Here is a 19,351-nt window from a genome sequence, read left to right on the forward strand (position 1 = left end):
GATACCAAGAGAATAAAGAAAATTTGATAATAAGAGTAAATTAGAAAGTTGCATTAAATTGCATGCTCTATCTGAATCACAAAAGAAAAAATTTGGGTTCAGTGTCCCTTTAAAAACTACCTAGGAAATTTTAAGATCGATAACAATCTTGCACTTTTTTTGTATATAAGGATTTCTAAACTTGTTAGTGCATTTTTCCAATGATCACAATCTTAAAATGCTTCTGCCATTAAAGGGACTTTCCAGACAAAATTGGAATCCACTTGTATCCAGTTTAGTGAATATAAGCATTTTTTGTAATATATTTGTATTGGCAAAAATGCTTCTAATAAAAGCTATAGCTGTTGCAAAAGTGTATTTAAGTATGCACCGTGCACCAGCATCTTAAGGCTGTGACACACTGCAAGCAAATCGGTGCGCAGCGTGTAGATGCAGCTGTGCGCGCTCAGTGTGTCCTGCCTTTTCATCTCTGAGCACTCTGCTGCGTCAGGTCGCGTAGCTGAGTGCTCAGAGATGAAATAATTGAACTTCAGAAGCGATGCGATGCGGTGCGAAGCAGCTGCTTCGCCTCGCGCCGCATCGCTTGCAGTGTGTCACAGCCTTAAAACACAGCACTTGCGCAGAGAGCCTAAGGTGCTTATACCATCTGGTAATAGTTCAATTTGTTAATTGATGACATACAAAAGCCCCACTGGCACTCTGAGCAGCTGCAGTACTTAAAATACTGGTGCACTGAGAATATCTAGGTATGCTTCACATGCACGTGCAGAGAAAAATGTTAACGATAAAACAGTGATAACGTTTGCTAGTAGAATTTTGCCATTACATGTATATTGTAAATATGTTTCAGATGTAATTAATCTGTGTGCATTTCAGGTTTGACCATAATGTTCCTTTAATACCCCTGAAGCTGGAAATCTTTTCCTCTTGAAAACAACACTTTTTTAAAAAAAATGTATTATAATTTTATAATTAAAAAAATGTGCGCAATTAATAAAATGGCAAATTTGTGGGTTTAGCAATTTAATCACAGGCTAAAGAGCCTGCTTGTTAATTGATCAGTTTTAATTGTGTGTTGTGGTGTATTTGCAATTAACCTGTTATGCTCCAAAGTCATATAGAAATGTGTATGTTTCTCTAATGGATTTCAGCCGAGGAATTATCGGTATAATGGACGGGTGTTTGTTGAGTTATAGATTTGGCTTATTCTTTGTTAGTGTAAACAATTCTTATTATTATATTTGTTTAATTTTAATTGATTGAGCAGGTAGCTTCATTCTCTTGGCATCCTGTTGAAAAACATACCTCGGTATCCTTAGGTACAGCAGTGCACAGCTGCTGATTGGTGGCTGCACATATATGACTCTTATCATTGGCTCACTCAGTGTATTCAGCTAGCTCCCAGTAGGGCACTGATGCTCATTCAACAAAGCATACCAAGAGAGTGAAGCAAATTCGTTAATGGAAACAAATTGGAAAGTTGTTTAAAATTGTATGCCCGGTCTGAGTCATGGGTAGAAATTGATGGTTTTCAATGTTGTACAAACTTGAACTATCAAACATCTGTGTGCTGAATTTTAACACAAACATGGAGTACAATGTAAAAAAATGAATCTTTCCAATTTACTTCTTTTAAAAAATGTACCTCTCTTGGTATAGTTTGTTGACTCCTTCACATGATAACATACAGAGAAAGGCTTAGGGGTGTTCACGTGTCTTGAGCATTATTTTATAAGTTTACAAAAAGCACTGCTGCAAATATTGCGGCCATATAGTGTTCAAGACACAGGTTTGTGTTTTTGTGTCTTCTGTTTTGTATTTTTTTTGTTTTTTTCATCATGAAATTTTAATTTTGACAATTCATTCCCTATAAAAGTGTACTGTGCATATTACAAGGTATACTTGGAGTTTAGGAATTATTAGTTATTTGTCTAAGTCGTACTGTAACTGAATGCTATTTAATCAGTCTATTTAGATTTTCTTAATCTTTGTTTATACACAGACACAATCATTTAAGCAATTGACCATTTACTTTTATGTAGCACTAGAATTAGATTAATTGAGTTTATTGATTTTAAGTGAGCATAACTGTCACTCAATGCAGAATAAAACATCTGCATTCTTCATAAGGAGGCGCAGGACTTTCAAATGTGATTAAAATGACAGTAACCACCTTGAGATTTGTATATAAAATGAATGTAAAATAAAATGAAACAACATTGCATTATAATTTCATTATTTATTTTGCTCCTTTTTCATGTAATTTAGCTCTGAAAATTGAGCAATTTCTAATTCTCAGAACTTTAATGCAAAATATTCAATGACCTCCATCTTTGTTGACACCAGATTAAAGGGACAGTCTACTTGAAAAATGTTATTGTTTAAAAAAAAAAAAAAAAAGATAATCCCTTTATTACCCATTCCCCAGTTTTGCATAACCAACACTGTTATATAATACATTTTGGTGTACCTTTGTGATTACCTTGTATCTAAGACTCTGCAGACTGCCCGCTTATCTCAGTGCTATTTACAAACTTGCATTTTAGCCAATCAGTGCTGACTCTTACATAACTGTACGGGAGTGAGCACAATGGTATATGGTACATATGTACTAGCACTGTCAAACTGAAAAACAGTAAGATTAGAGGCGGCCTATGAGCCTACCTAGGTTTAGATTTCAAGAAAGGATACCAAGAGAACAAAGCAAATTTGATGATAAATGTAAAATGGAAAGTTGCTTAAAACTGCATGCCCTATATGAATCATGAAATTTTAATTTTACTGTACATTTAAACTGCACCCTGCTCACTTCTGAAGGCCAACTCTCAATGAGATAACAGCTGCTAAACAATGCACTATATAGTAACATTACAGCCCGGGCTAGCCTTGTTGTCTGCCGACTAAAGCCCAGATTGACTCCTGCACAAATGGTGAGTGGAGTTTGGCTATTAATAAATAATTTCACTAAAAATGTTGTTCTATAGCAACACAACATAAATGCCTTGTAATTACAAGGTGTTTACTGTCCCTTTAAGGTAAAAGCCTGAGCTAATAAGAAACAAAGAAAAGATCTATAGATCCTACAGCTGATTGCTATGACCAGCCTCGAGAGAGCTGCTAACCCCAAGCGAGTTGCCCAGAGCAATTCTAGCCCCAGAATTTGTATTCACCTTAATCATTGCCATCCCAGCACTGCAAACTGCAATTAACCTTAACTGCAATCCTGGCTCAGTGCAATTAACCTTAACTGCAATCCTGTCTCAGTGCAATTAACCTTAACTGCTGATGATCCAATGTCCCACTGCTGTTAACACTAACCTTGACTTCCCCAGAACATACAATCATAATGGCTGAACAGTCTTCCACCTTTACTTTCTTATCCACAACCCTCCCCATCTTTTAACCTTTATCATGTTCCCCCTCATCAGTTACCCCTAAAAGGATATCCTTTCATCACTCCCTACTAAGGGTTTAATTACAAGGGGAGTGTTCATTTAAAGTGCACCATTAAAAGGGGCAAATTTGCACGTTAACATGCGCACATTAAATAACCAGCCATTACAAGTGGCTGTTTAATGCTACTGTGAGCTTGTGGTAGCAATTAGCACTCTGAGAGTCAGACCTCTGGTTAATTTTAAAAATGCCCCCAAATAAAGTGTAGTGTTGCTTTTTAAAATGAAAAAAAAGTAGCATTTTTATTTTAAAAAAATAATAGCTGCACAAAGCAGTTTTAGGGCTTTAAGTTTGTGGAAGTGGGGTATTAGGAAAAAAAACGGTTCTGAAAAGTACCTTTACATTGCGGTCTATGGGGACTGTGTTATATATTAAATGCTTATATACATATATATTTACACTTTGCTGCCCATCACTGTGCCACTTACCCCCATTTGCTGCGCTAGGTTCTATGCTTTGTCTGACGGCATCAGAACGAGGCTCCCATTGGAGCCTAAGCAAGTGTGCTCTCTTGAGCACAAAGCTTCCATTCAATGCAAACGTGAGGTCACGTTCACATTGTGCTGAACTTATAATACCAGCGCACATTTGCATGCGCTGGTATGATGATGGGAGTGCAAATATCGCGCGTGCGAAAGCGCATTTTTGCGCTCCACTCGTAATCTGGTCCTAAGTGTAACCCTCCTACATAACCCCCACATAAATACAAAGCTCTCTTGTCTGGCAAGATTAAAAGGCTCGTCAGTACTGTGAGATCCCTCAAAGACATTTAGAAAGTCACATTTTAACTTGAGAGCGGTTTATCTTACTATGCAGGGTTTTGGATATGAAAACGAGACACAACATTACAATATAATGCTCAAACTTAGTGATATCTCTCCCTGCTGGCAAGTTTTTGTAAATTGGGCCCTTAGTGAGGTGCCTGTGTGGTACTAGGGTTGTCACCTCAGCCATGTTTTCCTGGACACTTATGAGTTATACATGCTGCAGGGTGTGCAGAGAGGAACATGAATTGTGCTGTTCAGTGTCACTATTTGTGTGCTGTCCAGGATTGAAATTCATGTTCCTGCCTGCACTCCCTGCAGCATGTATAACTTATAAGTGTCCAGGAAAACATGGCTGAGGTGGCAACCCTGTGTGGTACTGTTCTATTGAGTATTGCATCTCTCTACTATATGTTTACTAGATAATGCAAAACATTCAATGACCTCTATCTTTGTTGAAACCAGATTAAAGGGACAGTTTTCTTTGATTTATTTTTTATTGTTTAAAAAGATAGATAACGCCTTTACTTCCCATTCCTCAGCTTTGCACAACCAACATTGTTATATTAATATACTTTATAACCTCTAAAATATCTGCTTGTTTCTAAGCCCCTGCAGGCTGCCTCTTATCCCAGTGCTTTTATTAGCTTTTAACACCCAGGCAGTGCTAGTTCATGTGTGCCACATAGACAACATTGTGCTCACTTCCGTGGAGTTATGCAGGAAGCAGCGCCAATTATCTATAAGGCAAGTTTGTAAAAAGCACTGAGATAAGGAGGCAGTCTGCAGTGGCTTTGATTCAAGGTAATCACAGAGGTAAAAAGTATATTAATATAACAGTGTTGGTTATGCAGAATTGTGGAATGGGTAATAAAGGGATTATCTTTTATTTTTTTCATGTAGACTGTCCCTTTAAGTATCATAAGCATTAGTAGGAAAAAGGCTCTAAAACCTTTGTGTTAGAACAAGTGAGGCATTATCTCTCACATTTACAGGGACTGAATGCTTCTTATTCCAAAGTGTTATTCCATTGTTTTATAGTGAGACATTCTGTTCCTTTGTTTTTCCCTAGCTACAGGTGTGTGCTTGATAGAATAAAACTTGCATAAAGAAAGTCTGTGAGGATCTGCAAATTACCACATATGCATCATAAAAATGCAGATTTCCACTTGTAGGAACAAAACTAGGATATATTATAGTAGCACGCTTCATTTCTCATTTTAAATGTCTTTTATGCATGTATAAATATTTTAAATAGTTATATTTACCAAATTCTCTCACTAACCCTGTCACAGTACAAAAATTGCTCATGTGATTGCTTGTGCTATGCATGAATAACTAACAAATAAAGCTTGTGGTATATTGACATTGTTTTAAAATAATAAAGCAAATGCAAGAATGGTATCTATGATATATATAATGTTTCCATTTGTGAGCAGAGAATTGTCTGGCTAAATGGGCTCTTGACTTTGAATTGTGATAAATATCTATAATTCTGTGTTTCTCACAATCTGGTATTATATCAAATTTGAGTGGAGATGAACACAAAAAAAGTCATTTTAGTATGATTGTTCAGATCATAAATATTGCATAACAATAGCTTAGCTTTTAAAAGCGTTAAATTCCTCTCTTTCTGTAAGACAGAATTATCTTTTTAACAATTTTAGTATCTGCTTTTAATTTTTAGCTTCATTCTGTTGTTTCAATCATCCTGTGGAATGGTGTTCCTAATTGTTACACCCTTTATATCTAATTAAACCTTCATGATGTTCTTAAAGGGAAATAACAGCGCTATAGTAAAATGCTCTGATGCCTGTGAGTATGTGGTTAAAAACACATTTAATTTTCTTGTGATTGACAGCTTTGTGCATTGCCACTCTTGAGCAGGACATAGCTAGTGGGGCAATCAGGAGCAGGACTATGGGTATGACGAACGATCAAACATTTGCTGGCATGGAGAGAAATCACATAAAATCTTTAGGATTTATTTTTAGGCCATATATTATAATGTATATGTCTCCATACCTAGAACCCTGCATAGCTAGATAAACATCTCTCCATCTAAAATTTGCCTTTGTAAAATTATTTGAGGCACCTCACAGACGTGTTAGATCATCTCGCCAGAGCAGAGAGTTTTAGCTCATTGGGCTCTATGTTTTACCACAATGCAGGGGTTAAATAAATATCCTACATAAGCATTTGTGCAATAATTACATGTTCTGAATAATATTGCTGTATCCCTTTAAAGGGATAGTAAACTCAAAAAATATTTAATTTTTTTATAAAACATCATTAAGTATTATACATATTTACAATAAGTACCTATTAAAAGTTTCCTGTCCTTTTCTTGTTATTTCTAAAACAAATACCATATTTCGCCAAACCCAGTTTTTCCTCATTCTGCATACCCTATAAAGATGTTCTACCTAGGTAGAAACATCATGGTTGCCCGCATGCGCATATAACATATTTTCTGAGTAACGCATGCGCATTTTGGTTCCCCTCAGTTCTTCTGTGGCACGTCATCAGAAAGCAGGGTAGACAGCTCTCAGCGCTGAAGAGACCCCCTCGGACCCCAGCTACTGAAATCATGTGTGTTATTAATGACAACCAGCTGCCTGTCAGCAGTCACTTCCTGCAGTGCTCAAATCACAAACATTATACAATTACACTACACGCTCCTTAGCACTGCACCACCTTATATCAGTAGATCCATATATACTATTAGACATTAGTGGGCGGCACACCAGAGCGTCTCAGCGCTGAAGATTCACTGATGGCTGATGGTGATTGTGCTAACTATCAAAATAAGAAGTCCAATGTTTTGGAACTTGCATTATCACAGCCTCCATGCTAGTCCAGCTTCCCCCAGCCCTGCCGCCAGCCGTCAAACAGTGCAGAGATTCACGGAGCTAGCCGGCTCCCCTCAGCATTACTCTCAGCCTCAAACCTTCAAAAGTGACTCCGGACTTCATATAGAAAACTTTATTATAACAAAAAATCCATAAGAAAGAGTTTTTTTTTTCTATATGAAGTCCGGAGTCACTTTTGAAGGTTTGAGGCTGAGAGTAATGCTGAGGGGAGCCGGCTAGCTCCGTGAATCTCTGCACTGTTTGACGGCTGGCGGCAGGGCTGGGGGAAGCTGGACTAGCATGGAGGCTGTGATAATGCAAGTTCCAAAACATTGGACTTCTTATTTTGATAGTTAGCACAATCACCATCAGCCATCAGTGAATCTTCAGCGCTGAGACGCTCTGGTGTGCCGCCCACTAATGTCTAATAGTATATATGGATCTACTGATATAAGGTGGTGCAGTGCTAAGGAGCGTGTAGTGTAATTGTATAATGTTTGTGATTTGAGCACTGCAGGAAGTGACTGCTGACAGGCAGCTGGTTGTCATTAATAACACACATGATTTCAGTAGCTGGGGTCAGAGGAATAACAATCTGTGGGGGGGGGGTCAGGGGTCACATTGTCAGGATCCCCATTATTATAATATAATAATATATAATTTATGTTCCAAAACATTCACCTTCAGCCAGCCTGGCTATGAATATTAAAATGTAATGGGCAGAACACATCCCTATTGGATGGGGCACGGAAATAATTTACATAAACCCTGCCTATTTTTATGGGAGGTTTTTAATGCTCATTTTACAGAAATTAAAAAGTTAAAGCAAACATATTTAGAAGCTTCATTTCAGTAAAAAAAAGTAGGTTTATTTTATAACATATGTTTATATAATTATAATAATGACTTATTTTCTTAATATTTTACAAAGATTTCTAACCCTTTAAGTAAATAACCTGTTCATGCTCTTTTGTAATGCACTATCCTTTTAGTAAAGTTTGATATTTATTACCAATTTGCCATATACTTTCATTTAAAAAAATACGTACTGCTGACATACATTTTCTTTTGAGATCAGAGCCTTTCTCTTACCTCTGGTGCCAGTCCGGGAACACACAGGGACAGTGATTGGCATGACTCATTTAGGAAATTTAAAAGCATGTAGCTTTGAATATTGACAATATTTTCAGAAATGTTATGCTGACGCCACACAGTCCTATATCTTGGCTTACGAATGAACAAAGGAGACTGCACCTCCAAAGAGGGAATGGACAGAAAAGTAACCACACCCCCTTAATACCTTAAAGGCAGTGTCCCTTTTACGCTAGCCTCATTTTTAGATCTCTTTATCACATGATAGACAGGTTCTTCTGACCTTGACTATACCACAACTATGGGTGATGTGCTTTGATTTTTTTACTTGTTTTTTTCATAAGGGAGGGATTTTGAACACAGATTTCCTTCTGTCATTGCATCAGTTTTTTCTGAGGCTGGTCTGGCAGTCACTATTGGACTGTTCTTCATACCTGAAGGTTTGTCTTCTGAGCCAGGGGCAGAACTACCATTATTGCAGCAGGTGCATTTGCACCAGAGCCCAAGTGCTGGGGGCCATAGCAGCCAATCTATATAATAGGCGTGTGCAGAATATGTACGATCCTTATTCAGGGGAGTCTTTTATTAGTTTAGGTTGCCAGTCCATACTATCATCTATCTATCTATCTATCTATCTATCCATCAAAAATCATTATACAGAGCAGCCGTATATTATTACTAATGGTTACTACTGAGTTTTTTAGGGGGCCCATAAATAATTTTGCTCCAGGGCCCTCTGTTGAGTAGGTCCGCTACTGTATTGAGCGCCACAATTTCCTTGGTTAGAGATCCTGTGTGTATGTAGACATGTACAGGGATTACTCAGAAGTAGCAAGCGTTTGCATGAACTCCCAACTTTACAGTTCTGGACTGCATTCAGCCTGGAGAGCAGTAACACAAGTGGTTTCCATTTTACACCACAGAGGGGGAAATCTTGTGCTAGTAGCTTTAGATCTTAAACCCTTATGTGAAATTTATACTTAAAAGTATTTTCATTGGTATCTTCTTCCATTTGTAATATGAAAGAGTCTCATAACTTCTCAGATGCCAGAGGCCTAAGCTTCCAGGGGCAGTTTATATTATGATCATGCTTAGGAGTATAGGATTTTGTTGTTCTTATTGCTTTAAATACGTTTTTGGTGAATTCTGCAGGAGGGTTCAATACTTTTTAGGTAATTTATAGTTTAAACTTAGTTGTTGTTTTTTTATTTCACAGGTAAGTTTTTATTTATTTTAAGATAGGGATATTGTAATTTTAATATAAAGTTAGGGTTATTAGGTTTAGGGGTTAATAGTTTAGTTTCTTGCGATGTGGGGGGCTGGCGGTTTAGGGGTTATTAGGTTTATTTAGTGGCAGTGATGTGGGAGGCCAGAGGTTTAGGGGTTGATAACTTTATTTAGTGACAGCGATGTCGGGGAGCAGCGGAATCAGGGGTTAATATCTTTATTATAGTGTTGGGGTACAGGGGAATAGGGGTTAATAACTTTTATTAGTGGTGGCGATAATGGGGGCAGCAGATTAGGGGTGTTTAGACTTAGGGTTTATGTTAGGGTGTTAGGTTTAAACATAACTTTTTTTCCCAATAGACATCAATGGGGTTGCGTTACGGCGATCGCCATTCCGCGCTTCAGGTGTTTTTTTCTAACACGCTCTCCCCATTGATGTCTATGGGGAAAGCATGCATGAGCATGTATTGTCAGCCCTTGGATTTTGTACGATATGGAGCTCATCGCCACCATATTACACGCACAAGGCGGCTTTTCAAAAACTTGTAAAGGTAGCGCTATGGGGGGTAAAATAACGCAACTTTTGTTGCATTCGTTTCGCACCCTCTATAGCGCAAAACTTGTAATCTAGTTGTTTGATAGTCCTTTAAGACCCAGATTGCTATGTGATCTTATTGTCATGAATATAAGTCTTCAATCGGGATATCATTAAAAAAGTTCATATGAATTAAATAAAACTATTCTGTCAAACTTGCAGATTAATTCCCTATTATTTTTAATTGCCAAAATATATGATTATATTTTACTTCTGTTTAATGTTTCTCAAGTTCATAACATTTAATGGAACAAAATTTGAAAAACATTTCTTATACCAGGATGTTACATTCATCCAATTTTAGACAGTGTTTTCTCTCATTAAAGTGAATGTAAATTTTCACAAATGAAAGCCCTGTTTTCAAAAATAGTTATAAAAACGGGCACTTTCATTCATGAAAGTTTACATTTCAGCCTTTTTTTTTTAAATACTTACTTATTCTTCCTTGCAAGCGTGGAACACCGGAGCAGCGATTCCCCCGCCCTCAAGTCGTCTCTTCTTACTTCAGAAATTACGAATCCGGCTTCCTCCAATCACAGCGTGGCCTCAGGCAATGTTTGCTTTGGGGGGGGGAGTCGTTATTGGAATAAGCCGGATTCGTCATTTCTGACGTAGGAAGAGACGACCTGCAAGGAAGAAAAGTTAGGTATTTAAAAAAAATGGCTGCTATGTATATATATATATATATATATATATATATATATATATATATATATATATGTGTGTGTATATATATATATATATATATATATATATATATATATATATATATGTTGCATATCTAGACTTTAGCAAATCATTTGACACCGTCCCACACAACAAACTTATTCACAAAATGTATTGCCTTGGAATAGATGCTAAAATTGGTAAGTGGGAAGAATGCTGGCTTAAAGATAGACGACAGAGGGTTTCAATTAATGGAGTACATTCAAATGAGGCATCAGTTACTAGTGGTGTTCCCCAAGGGTCAGTTCTTGGGCCTGTTTTGTTTAACATGTTCATAAGTGATGTTGGAAGTGGGCTTAAGGGGAAGGTTTGCTTGTTTGCTGATGATACAAAAATTTGTAACAGGGTAGATGTCCCAGGAGGGGTTGATCATATGAACTGTGATATTAAAAAACTAGAGGACTGGTCAAATAAATGAGATCTGAAATGTAATATTACAAGAGCAAAATTATGCATATAGGATCCAAAAACCCAAAGGTCAATTATAGTCTCAATGGTACATTACTGACTGTAACTAAAGAAGAAAGGGACTTGGGAATTATTATTTCAAAAGATTTAAAATTTGGTATACAATGCAGCAGTGCAGCCAGTAAGGCCAGTTGAATACTTGGTTGCATTGGAAGAGGTATTAGTAGCAGCAATTGCAAGGTTCTTATGCCACTTACAGATCATTAGTTAGACCAAATCTGGAATACTGTGTACAGTTCTGGAGACCATATCTTCAGAAAGATATAAATAAACTAGAAGCTGTCCAAAGGAGGGCTACTAAAATGGTACATGGTCTAAAATATAAAATGTACAAAGAAAGACTCTATGACCTAAATATGTATAGTTTAGAGGATAGAAGGGAGAGAGGTGACATGATAGAAACCTTCAAATATATGAAGGGACTTAATAAAATAGAAGCTGAAAGCATTTTTCACAAAAAAATAAATGCCAAAACAAGGGGTCACAATCTAAAGTTAGAGGGTAGGTAGCAGATGCAGGAGAAATTTGAGGAAGCATTTTTTTACAGAAAGGGTGGTTGATTCATGGAATAAACTTCCATTTGAGGTGGTAAACACAAAGACTGTAAAGGAATTCAAAAATGTCTGGGACATGCATAAGGCTATCCTAAGGAAAAAGTGACATGTATGATGGGTAGACTTGATGGGCCTTTTTGGTTCTTATCTATCGTCAAATTCTATGTTTCTATGTAAACTGTCATGAATGAAAGTGCCTTTTTAATAGTATTTTTAAAAACAGGGCTTTCATTCATGAAAATTTACATACACTTTAAAGTTACTGAGTGTTGGATTAACTCTGTTAAACCCTGTTGTAATCATGCATTTAGTTTTGGCAACTGACAGAATTTGCTTTTTTTATATGGAGGTTATAAATACATTTCTGAAACTGCATTCAAACGGTGATGTATCTTTTTACTTTAATAAACTGTAAAAGGTTGTAAAGTTATTTTGTATAATCTGCCTTTTAGTTATTAAAGCTATTTGAGAAATACCTAAATAAAGAATTGGAAGTTGTTTTTATTTTACTCAAGACTTTTGAATCTAGAAGATAAGCTCCCTTCATTTTATAGACCATCTGAGATTTGTCACAATCAGACATTTTATTCTGAAGGATAGAAGACTTGTATTCAATCCTATAGAAAGAGATGTATTCTAGAGACCAATATTTAATCTAGAAAACTAGTTTCTAAAGATGGAAATTTAACTTAAAATAATTTTTATTAAAGATCTCAGAGGTACTTACTTCCATGGTCACGTCTTAGTACAGAGCATCTAGATTGCAGTGGGAACACAATATTCCAAAACATCTCCAGTTTGATAACTTTCATTATTGCATTTCATCAACTCTAACCTTTTATAAAGTAGACCATATTTGGAGTTTTTCAGTTTTCTATGTAATTTTTTTTTAGTGACCTGTATTACAAATAGCTCTTACATCAAATCACAGGTGAACATATTATTCAATCTCATGTTTTCATTCTTAGATTATGATTAACATTTAAAGGGATCCATTAATATAGCCCATCTGGGAGTGTTTTTTGTAAAAATGTATAGTTTTGCTAATTTTCAGACTCCTATCCAAGCCCCTAAGTTTTATATGTATACGGATGTCTACATACTCCAGGTTGTGTAATGGATCTTTTCATATGCAGGGGAGGGGAGAAAGTGTCTGCGCTTCTTGCTTTCCCAGGCCCTTTCTGTGGATGTCCCAGCCTAACCTCATCAACAGTGCTAAACTGGGAGCTTCTAACTAAGTTTTTAAAAGGTTTTATACTGGATTTTTATATCATTATCTGTGCATATTTTTCTTTATATTAGTGTGTATTACATGCAGTTATATGAGAATTGGTGTATACTGTGCCTTTAAGTAATTCATCTTTATTGGAACAGTCTTCCGTAGTAAAAACTTTTTTTCTACAGTTACAGTTTGCAGCTTAAAGTGATGGTAAATCTGAGCATTTAACAAACACTCTGATTAACCATCACTGAAAATCAAGTTGAGGTCCATTGATCATATAGGTTAAAAAGGGTGCCAAACTCACCCTTTCTGTGCCGATGCACAGTGCTGAACTCTGTGGCTCCGGCCGCCCACGGCACATCAATCTCCTTCAATGAGGTGACATTTGCACCTCTAAACCAATAGCCGTGTGTGTCAACTGACAGGTTTCTGTATGCACGCTCGGCTATTGGTTCAGAGGTTAAAGTGGCACCTCATTGGTAGACGATCGTTTTGCACTGTACATCGCCACAGAAAGGGTGAGTTTAGCACCCTTTTTTACCTATATCATCATTGAACCTCCACTTGATTTTTAGTGATGGTAAATCCTAGCGTTTGTTAAACGCTTGGATTTATCATCACTTAAAATAGTCTTGGATGAAACTGTTGGGAAGTTGATATTGACAGTTTGTGTAGTACTTTATCAAGATGGCAGATATTTTGTTTGTGACACATTACAAGTAAAAGAAAGATATCCAGTCAGTCTTTCATCTTACTGAGTAGCACTTGCATTTGTTAAAGCATTAATTCCGCACAGGCTTTACTTTTTCTAAACCTATTTGAATCTAAATCATTAAAGGGACATGAAACCTAACATTTTTCTTTTATGATTCAGAGAGAGCATACATTTTTGCTTGTGTAAGCTCGATGGAATCAGAAGGAGACAATTTTGCTAGTGGAGAAAAGGGAAATCTCTTTTGTATAATTTTCAAGAGTTAAGTTTGAGTCTTTCTCTAAAATACGTATACAACAGTAATGCAGAATAGTACATTTATTTTCATGAGGGAACAAAAAACATTTGAGAAAATAATCTAGGCGTGCCAAGATAACTAGAAATGAAATCCAGAATACAGAAACGTCTATATTTTGGTTCATATACTAGGTACCACTTTCCGGAGCCCTCCATTAGCCTTTTCTCCTGGTATAGTCATTAACTAACTATAAGGTTAACCTTACAGAGAGTGGAGAGTGGTTAATGTTCTGACTATTCCCTTCTTTAGGGTAATTAACCTTAATGTATAACATTCTACCCAGTGATTGCTTAGATCAGAGCATAAGCTCACTTTAATTTTTGTCTCTAATTGGACTCAGGAACAGGAATTCCACCAGGCTTTTTCAATAAGTATATCCTTGGTCTTCTCTTGATTTAATTGTGCAGGTTTATTGATCTGAAAATGTTTTTCTTGTACTCAGATCTTTGCAGTGCTTTACTTAAATGCTGATATCTGCTTTGTATGGAGACAATCATTGAATGTTTAACCTCAGAGATGAATTTGAATCTGAGGTCCTGACTTTGACCTTGAATATTCCTCTCCCACATGCAAACTAGGTCCAGTTTGCACTATTGACTCTGAATAATGTTATGGTTTGTTATGACTTTTGACATTGGTCTAGATGTAATAAAAACAGGATTGTGAAACTAGGAAACTGTGGAATTCATGAAGCTTTTTACCCATTCCTCATCACATCCGTGAGTTAAGCTTCATTACACTTAATGGAGATTATAAAGAATATCTCTTGCAATTAGTATTAAACTGCGCCAAATCTCAGAGTATTTGACTTACAGAGGAGCTGTAGTGCTAGTGGTTTTATCTGATGTGCAATATGGCTGATCATATTTTATTTATTTAGTTATTTTTATTATACGTTTATCCTTATTAGTTTTCAAACCTGATAAGAAATTGAGCCATGACACGTGTTGGTTTATAAATATCAGAGACTGATTTAATTGCTGTTTTGTATCTTATTAACAGAGGCCTAGATTTGGAGTTTGGCGTTAGCCGTGAAAACCAGCGTTAGAGGCTCCTAACGCTGGTTTTAGGCTAACTCCGGTATTTGGAGTCACTCAAAATAGGGTCTAACGCTCACTTTTCAGCCGCGACTTTTCCATACCGCAGATCCCCTTACGTAAATTGCATATCCTATCTTTTCAATGGGATCTTTCTAACTCCGGTATTTAGAGTCGTGTCTGAAGTTAGCGTTAGACATCTAACGACAAAACTCCAGCCGCAGGAAAAAAGTCAGTAGTTAAGAGCTTTCTGGGCTAACGCCGGTTCATAACGCTCTTAACTACTGTGCTCTAAAGTACACTAACACCCATAAACTACCTATGTACCCCTAAACCGAGGTCCCCCCACATCGCCGACACTCAATTAAATTTTTTTAACCCCTAATCTGCCGACCGCCACCTACGTTATACTTATGTACCCCTAATCTGCTGCCCCTAACACCGCCGACCCCTGTATTATATTTATTAACCCCTAATCTGCCCCCCACAACGTCGCCGCCAGCTACCTACAATAATTAACCCCTAATCTTTCGACCGCAAAGCGCCGCCACCTACGTTATCCTTATGTACCCCTAATCTGCTGCCCCTAACACCGCCGACCCCTATATTATATTTATTAAACCCTAATCTGCCTCCCTCAACGTCGCCTCCACCTGCCTACACTTATTAACCCCTAATCTGCCGAGCGGACCGCACCACTACTATAATAAAGTTATTAACCCCTAATCCGCCTCACTAACCCTATAATAAATAGTATTAACCCCTAATCTGCCCTCCCTAACATCGCCGACACCTAACTTCAATTATTAACCCCTAATCTGCCGACCGGAGCTCACCGCTATTCTAATAAATGTATTAACCCCTAAAGCTAAGTCTAACCCTAACACTAACACCCCCCTAAATTAAATATAATTTAAATCTAACGAAATTAATTAACTCTTATTAAATAAATTATTCCTATTTAAAGCTAAATACTTACCTGTAAAATAAACCCTGATATAGCTACAATATAAATTATAATTACATTGTAGCTATTTTAGGATTAATATTTATTTTACAGGCAACTTTATAATTATTTTAACCAGGTACAATAGCTATTAAATAGTTAAGAACTATTTAATAGTTACCTAGTTAAAATAATTACAAAATTACCTGTAAAATAAATCCTAACCTAAGTTACAATTAAACCTAACACTATACTATCATTAAATTAATTAAATAAAATACCTACAATTACCTACAATTAAAACTAACACTACACTATCAATACATTAATTAAATACAATATCTACAAATAACTACAATGAAATAAACTAACTAAAGTACAAAAAATAAAAAAGAACTAAGTTACAAAAATAAAAAAATATTTACAAACATAAGAAAAATATTACAACAATTTTAAACTAATTACACCTACCCTAAGCCCCCTAATAAAATAACAAAGACCCCCAAAATAACAAAATGCCCTACCCTATTCTAAATTACTACATTTCAAAGCTCTTTTACCTTACCAGCCCTGAACAGGGCCCTTTGCGGGGCATGCCCCAAGAAAATCAGCTCTTTTGCCTGAAAAAAAAACATACAATACCCCCCCCCCCAACATTACAACCCACCACCCACATACCCCTAATCTAACCCAAACCCCCCTTAAATAAACCTAACACTAAGCCCCTGAAGATCTTCCTACCTTGTCTTCACCCTACCAGGTTCACCGATCCGTCCTGAAGAGCTCCTCCGATGTCCTGATCCAAGCCCAAGCGGGGGCCTGAAGAGGTCCATGATCCGGCTGAAGTCTTCATCCAAGCGGGAGCTGAAGAGGTCCATGATCCGGATGAAGTCTTCTATCAATGGCATCTTCAATCTTCTTTCTTCCGGATCCATCTTGCAGACCTCCGACGCGGAACATCCTCTTCTCCCGACGCCTACTAGCCGAATGACGGTTCCTTTAAGGGACGTCATCCAAGATGGCGTCCCTCGAATTCCGATTGGCTGATAGGATTCTATCAGCCAATCGGAATTAAGGTAGGAATATTCTGATTGGCTGATGGAATTGGCTGATGGAATCAGCCAATCAGAATCAAGTTCAATCCGATCTGATCGGAACAGCCAATAGAATGCAAGCTCAATCTGATTGGCTGATCGAATCAGCCAATCGGATTGAACTTGATTCTGATTGGCTGATTCCATCAGCCAATCAGAATATTCCTACCTTAATTCCGATTGGCTGATAGAATCCTATCAGCCAATTGGAATTCGAGGGACGCCATCTTGGATTAAAGGAACCGTCATTCGGCTAGTAGGTGTCGGGAGAAGAGGATGTTCCGCGTCGGAGGTCTGCAAGATGGATCCGGAAGAAAGAAGATTGAAGATGCCGTTGATAGAAGACTTCATCCGGATCATGGACCTCTTCAGCTCCCGCTTGGATGAAGACTTCAGCCGGATCATGGACCTCTTCAGCTCCCGCTTGGATGAAGACTTCATCCGGATCATGGACCTCTTCAGCCCCCCGCTTGGGCTTGGATCAGGACATCGGAGGAGCTCTTCAGGACGGATCGGTGAACCTGGTAGGGTGAAGACAAGGTAGGAAGATCTTCAGCGGCTTAGTGTTAGGTTTATTTAAGGGGGGTTTGGGTTAGATTAGGGGTATGTGGGTGGTGGGTTGTAATGTTGGGGGGGGTATTGTATGTTTTTTTTTTCAGGCAAAAGAGCTGATTTTCTTGGGGCATGCCCCGCAAAGGGCCCTGTTCAGGGCTGGTAAGGTAAAAGAGCTTTGAAATGTAGTAATTTAGAATAGGGTAGGGCATTTTGTTATTTTGGGGGTCTTTGTTATTTTATTAGGGGGCTTAGAGTAGGTGTAATTAGTTTAAAATTGTTGTAATATTTTTCTTATGTTTGTAAATATTTTTTTATTTTTTGTAACTTAGTTCTTTTTTATTTTTTGTACTTTAGTTAGTTTATTTCATTGTAGTTATTTGTAGATATTGTATTTAATTAATGTATTGATAGTGTAGTGTTATGTTTAATTGTAGGTAATTGTAGGTATTTTATTTAATTAATGTATTGATAGTGTAGTGTTAGGTTTAATTGTAGGTAATTGTAGGTATTTTATTTAATAAGAGTTAATTAATTTCGTTAGATTTAAATTATATTTAACTTAGGGGGGTGTTAGTGTTAGGGTTAGACTTAGCTTTAGGGGTTAATACATTTATTAGAATAGCGGTGAGCTTCGGTCGGCAGATTAGGGGTTAATAATTGAAGTTAGGTGTCGGCGATGTTAGGGAGGGCAGATTAGGGGTTAATACTATTTATTATAGGGTTAGTGAGACGGATTAGGGGTTAATAACTTTATTATAGTAGCGGTGCGGTCCGCTCGGCAGATTAGGGGTTAATAAGTGTAGGCAGGTGGAGGCGACGTTGTGGGGGGCAGATTAGGGGTTAATAAATATAATATAGGGGTCGGCGGTGTTAGGGGCAGCAGATTAGGGGTACATAAGGATAATGTAAGTAGCGGCGGTTTACGGAGCGGCAGATTAGGGGTTAGAAATAATATGCAGGGGTCAGCGATAGCGGGGGCGGCAGATTAGGGGTTAATAAGTGTAAAGTTAGGGATGTTTAGACTCCGGGTACATGTTAGGGTGTTAGGTGCAGCCGTAGGAAGTGTTTCCCCATAGCAAACAATGGGGCTGCGTTAGGAGCTGAACGCGGCTTTTTTGCAGGTGTTAGGTTTTTTTTCAGCTCAAACAGCCCCATTGTTTCCTATGGGGGAATCGTGCACGAGCACGTTTTTGAGGCTGGCCGCGTCCGTAAGCAACTCTGGTATCGAGAGTTGAAGCTGCGTTAAAAATGCTCTACGCTCCTTTTTTGGAGCCTAACGCAGCCTTTTTGTAGACTCTCAATACCAGAGTTATTTTTATGGTGCGGCCAGAAAAAAGCCCGCGTAGCTAACGCACCCCCTTGGCCGCAAAACTCCAAATCTAGGCCAGAATGTTTGCACATCTGTATTTACAGATATTCAACTTTTTGTAACACTCTATAATATTTATATTGATTCTATTATATGTTCTATACGAAAAACAATGGGCTAATTATTCCAGACAATTTTTACACCTGCTTCATGTATGTCTTTATTGAGAAATGAAATAAATGGGTGTACTTGTGGAATAGGCAAATTAATGAAGAAAATCCTTTTTTAAAAGGACACTCAAGTCAAAATTAAACTTTCATGATTCAGAAAGAGCATGCAATTTTAAACAACTTTCCAATTTACTTCTATTAACAAAATGTTAATACACTTTTTGAGTCACCAGCTCCTACTAAGCATGTGCTGGAATTTACAGAATATAAGTATATG

The sequence above is a fragment of the Bombina bombina genome, chromosome 3 (assembly GCF_027579735.1).
Source record: "Bombina bombina isolate aBomBom1 chromosome 3, aBomBom1.pri, whole genome shotgun sequence".
Lineage (NCBI taxonomy): Eukaryota > Metazoa > Chordata > Amphibia > Anura > Bombinatoridae > Bombina > Bombina bombina.